Source organism: Pyxicephalus adspersus, chromosome 3 (assembly GCF_032062135.1).
Source record: "Pyxicephalus adspersus chromosome 3, UCB_Pads_2.0, whole genome shotgun sequence".
In the NCBI taxonomy this organism is placed as follows: domain Eukaryota; kingdom Metazoa; phylum Chordata; class Amphibia; order Anura; family Pyxicephalidae; genus Pyxicephalus; species Pyxicephalus adspersus.
In genome coordinates, this window is record NC_092860.1 from 86,950,951 (window position 1) to 86,956,950 (window position 6,000).

Consider the following 6,000-nt stretch of genomic DNA (forward strand, 5'->3'; position numbering starts at 1 on the left):
ATATGGCCCAAATATCTATGGCCACCGATCAGCACAAAGAAGCTGGCCTGCTAGGGTTAGATATTTAAATTCCAGACACTTCTACTTCTATGTCCTTGGTGAGATTGGATCTGAAATTGATCCCAAGTATTTAAAAACTATAATAAATTAACTAAGCAGTAATGCTAATGTTATCTTTCATTCTGGTCATTATTTGATCAGAGAAATTGTTACATTAGGCTGTCATGGCAAAATAATCGTTATAGCTTTAATAGAGCCATGGCCTTTATAGAGTATTTTAAATCTTATCTTGAAAGTTAATAAATTATTTAGCAAAGGGAATATTCGGTTAAAAAAGATGAAGGTTCACCCTAACTTATTTGCAAAGTGAACAGACTTTAGTAAAGCAAATCTATATATATTGTTTATACTATGATACATATGTAGTTTTTCTTTCCTTTGTTGCTCCTCTATTGCATGTCTGACATGAATTACCTCATTTTGTTTTCAGTACTCCTTAAAGTAAACCTGTCACGGTATAAGGAATATCTTCTCTTTATAAAAATAGCTGACTGGATTTCTTTCTTCTAGATTTTTAAACATTTTTTAGAATAAATATGCAGATCAGATTAAAGTCGATTCCCTACTTGTACATACTTTTAAAACTAGAGGAATAATAAGACAGCCAAACAACCAGCATTTTCAAGATCAAAACATCAATGGTAATCTTTACATTTTCTTTATTTGTTTTATAGGAAGTTTATATATAGGCCGTCATTGCTAACAACCATATCAATGTTTTTAGTTTTCTGTCTTTTGCTTCATATTCTCTTTAGTACTGGTCAGACCACATCTGGAATATGCAGTCCAGTTTTGGGCACCAGTTCACAAAAAGGACATTGTAGAATTGGAGAGAGTGCAGAGAAGGCAACTAAACTAATAAAAGCAATGGAGGAGCTCAGCTATGAGGAGAGATTAGCTGAACTAAATCTATTCTCCCTTGAGAAGAGACGTTTAAGGGGGGATATGTTCACCTTGTATAAATATATAAACGGTCCATACAGAGAACTCTCTTACCCATTATTCACTTTGAGATCATTACAAAGAACAAGAGGACACTCTGCGTCTGGAGGAAAAGAAGTTTAGGCTCCAGATAAGGAAGGGATTCTTCACTGCGAGGTCTGTGAAAATGTGGAATCGGCTCCCTCAGGAAGTAGTTTCAGCAACTACTATAGATTGCTTTAAGAAAAAGCTGGATGCTTTTCTAGTAACACAGAATATAACTGGGGATTAAGGCTTTACAGTAAAGATAACAGTGACTGTTGATCCAGGGAACATGTGATTGCCTCATGGAATCAGGAAGGATTTTTTTTTGCCTTCCTCTGAATCAACTATGTCCATAGGGTTTTGTATCTGGGATGTTTATTTCCCTTGTGGTTGAATAGGATGTAACTAATGTATGTATATGGGTGGTACTATCTGTACTCAAATGTGAGGTTCTCTGGAAGGCCACACTCTTAAGGACAGTCAGTTTTTTTTTAGAGATGTAATGACATTTGAGCCTGGAATGTTGGCTGCAGTGGCTGTGATTACATTCTGGTCATACAAATGATGCCTGTTAATTTCTTTTTATTTTTCATGGGGGACAATTTAAGTCACAGACCCATTCAAATATATACTTATGCCCCTTTTGTTCCAGATGACATCTTCACCTGTTTTTTTCTGGATTTTGGTATCTTGAGCCATCTTGATTGGCCAACTCCTGTAGCTCTAGTAGTTCCTGCATTTTTTCCTGACACCCGGGTATGCTGAGAATATACACAAAAGCTGTATAACTCATTGTACATTCTTTAAAAGACTGCACAGATAAGTTTAATTTATTGCACTAGAGACATAGGCATGTCCTTTTCCAAGCTTCTTGCCTACTAACAGTTTTTTTTTTTTTTTTTTTGATCTATTTTAACTGCAATTAAATAGCACTGTCACTTATAATTAAATTAAACACCTAGGCACAGATTTTTAATGTGAAGAATATTCTGAATCTATATATATAAAATTGTATGTATGTGTGTATGTATGTTCCACCATTACTCGAAAATGCATGGAGACATTTTAACCAAACTTGCCATACATATGACTCATGTGAGTGTACCAGTCAACTTTGTACAGCACTGTGCTATGTCAGAGCTTTATTTGGATGTATGTATGTGTGTATGTGTGTATGTATGTGATCACTAGGAAATGCATGCAGACATATCAACTAAACCTGCTATGTTCCACTATCACTTGGAAATGCATCAACACATTTAAACCAAACTTGCTAGATATTTGGCTGTATGCATGTATGTATTGTTCAGTGACAGTGTGCATTTTGCTTACATACTTTTTTTTGGACTGTTTTACAAATTTCTGTCCTGTAATAATGCCTTCAAGAAAACGTAAGGCAATTGTCATAGTGCAATCAAAGGCAAAAAAAATTAAAACACCTTAGACAAGAAAATCCTGAGGACAGGAATAGAAGACTTGCCACGCTGCGCAGGAGAGCTGCTACATCTAGAGCTACAGAGACAGTACAACAGCATGAGACCTGACTACAGGAAATGAGGGATACTACATCTAGAGCTTCAGGGACAGTACAACAGCGTGACACCCGAGTACAGGAAATAAGAGAAAGAGCTACTACACCTAGAGCTTCAGATACAGTACAACAGCGTGAGACCAGACTACAGGAAATGAGAGATAGAGCTACTACATCCAGAGCTTTAGAGACAGTACAACAGCGTGACACCCGAGTACAGCAAATGAGAGAAAGAGCTACTACATCTCGAGCTTCAGAGACAGTACAACAGCCTGACACCCGAGTACAGGAAATGAGAGAAAGCGCTACTACATCTAGAGCTTCAGGGACAGTACAACAGCGTGGGACCCGACTACAGGATAACAGAGATAGAGCTACTACAGCTGGAGCTTCACAGACAGTAGAACAGCATGAGACCTGAATACAATAAATGAGAGAAAGAGCCAGATGATCATGGACTGCACAACATTTTAGCTTAGGATTGGAAGGATTCCACTTTGATCCACATAAAGACTACTCGCAGCATGCAAGTATTACCATCAGAAAAATTGAAATGGTTTCTAGTTACTGTCAAGCCAAGAATTTTAAATCTGTGTCTCCTGGTATTTGCTGCAAAAAAAGCAAAGTCATACTGGAAATCCAACTGGAAACACTACCACAAGAACTTTGGAATTACACATCAGCAAATACCTCAAAGTCAAAAAGTCAAAGCATTTTCCTAATAACAAGAGAAAATACAACTCATGTTTCCAAATGATATAATTCAGGGCCACATTAGTTGTTCAACAGCCTGGATGTCCATCCAAATTCACGGTGCAATGGCAAATTTACCATAAAGCGGTATTGTTACTTCAGATGCCAGATCAACCACCAAAATTTCTACAACTATATTTTATCGAAAATGAACTAATAGAAACTGACAAGAGGTGCGCCTACATCTCAGGAACAACTTTTCAGATTGTCTTAAAGTTACAAAGGATGTTTTATGAGCACAATGTTCCTAAAAAAACATTTAAAACAGCACTGGAACATATACCATTAATTTAGGTTAATTTAATTATTTGTATTTTAAATTATTGTATATTGTACTTATACTTTTAAAACCTGTAAAAAAAAAACTTTTCTTTGATTTAACACTATAGCTATATTTGATTCCCTTTCCTGTATAATATAGGATTGCAATAAATAAATACCCGGGCAAGGCCGGGTAAACAGCTAGTGTGAGATATAAGTTTATAAGTGTCAAGGGAGGTAAGGTGAAGTTTTCATGTTTCACTAGTTTTTACTGTCAATACCATCAATCCTTCAGAAAAGTAACATAGTATGACATTTATAGACATATCCAGAACTTCCCTGCTGTCACAGGTAAATATCATTTGTCAGTTCATAAAAAGGCAGATATAACTGAAAGTCTGTCATCTGCAAGATGAATCCCTGCCATTGAATCCAAAATATCTAATACATAAGATTGTATGTATGTTTTAGGCTTTAAGGTTTGAAGCAAACACAATGTAAACACAATAGACTGCTGTCATTTTCCTTTGTGCCTTGCATTTTATTCTTTTCAATGCTTACACGTTATTATTCAATGAGTCCCAGCAGGGAAAAAGTTAGCATTATCTTTTCCTGGCTTCACAATGGCTTAAAAGATCAGCTCTCTGTAACATGCAGCGGGGAGGCTGCCCTCCGACCTCCAAAGATTCACATCCCACTGTGACAGACTCACTTACTCCATGGGCTTCCTCAAAGCCTGGATCAAGTCTATTTCAACAGCTCTGCAAGGTTGCTGATAGGACATAAAAACAGTTCCATACTCGGGCACTGGGAATCAAAATTCATAATTACCATAATTGGCGCTATCATGTCTCCTACATAAATGTCATTCCTACTTTTTGTTTGTTTGCAGCAACTACACTGATTGTATTGGTGTTGGCATGTTTTAAACTAATATTGTAGTTACGGATGAATTTTCAAATTCACAAATTACATTACACATTTTTTTGGAAATATATTATCAGAATGACATTGCAGGAACATAAACAAAAGTAACCAAATTAAAATGACAATTAGAATAGAATATTGCATTTCCAAACAGAACATTAAAGTGAACCTGTGGGGAAAAGTATTTTAACAAGCTACTAACTGCTGCAAGATAGCAACTCAAAGCAATCTTGTGATTTGTCAGTTTAGATCAGCGCAACAGGTTTGTTTAAATCCCCCATCACAAGTAGCATAGGCTTACCATTTACTGCTCTGCCACTCTGTTCACCAATGTCAATGTATGATGCCATGATGAAGGGGCAGTGGTCAGATGATGGCCATAAAATCAATCTGAAAAAGGTATTTCAAGTTGGCAAACTTGAGATTAGATGTAAGGAAATGTTTTGGGACAAATAAAATGTTCCAGTTGCCTTGCCCACTTTCACTTAGATTTTCAGTCTCTGTCTGCTTCCCATCACCAGCCAAAACCCCCTGAAAGAAGAAGTACAAATATTAACTTTTTGATGTTCACTATTTGCAAAGCAATTGGCATTGCCCTCACCAGACAATTCCTGCTGGTACGTCATTAGGTCAGTGGTCAATGGATTGTAAGCTGTGGTCAGAGGATTTGCATAATGTCTAACTTAAGAAAGTAGAGATTTCCGATGGGGCACTTTTCAGAGCTAGAGGACCAAATGTTGACCAATATGCTGACAGCTTGAGCCAGTAGTTTCCCAGCTTCTAGGGGCTGGAGCAGGTGTAACTGTGATATGACCACTCATAAGGGCTGCTCTTCTGTACTTACCAGCTGAGCACTAGCTATATTCCTTGAGTGGTAATCATTCACATGTCTACTGAAAGGCTTTTATAGTCCTACTGCCAGAATCTTTACCAGGTTTACAGCAATATTCTGTAAAAAGAATGTATGACCTACAGGTGGTATAACCATATTCTATTTGGACCTAGGATCAGATCTTTGGGGTTTGAGCTCTCTCTCAACATCCTTAAGTATCAGGTTAGGAAAAAGTTTTCAGTGTGTCAGGTTGAACTGATGCTCCAAAATGTACAACAATATCTGCCACCAATCCTGAATTACTGACCTGTTTCAGCAAACGATTCCTGATGCCAAGCAGATATTACACCACAATTAACAACCACCCCAACATTACCACCACATTCACCAACAGTACATTTGGAGGTAAATTGATCAATAAGATATATTAATATCTGAATAATATCACATCTGATCCAATTAGTACACATAATTTCTGAGACCAATTGACTGAACATACTGAACACGTTTTTTCCATGTCTCTTACCTCAAGTGTGTAATTTGTTTTCTGTTTGTGTACTATTGGTCCCTTTTTGTCCCAAAGATGCAGCAACGAGAAATCAGAAGAAAAATTCCAAAATACCCTCTTAGGCAATTGTCCCCAGAACAAATGTCTCATTAGGAGAAATCT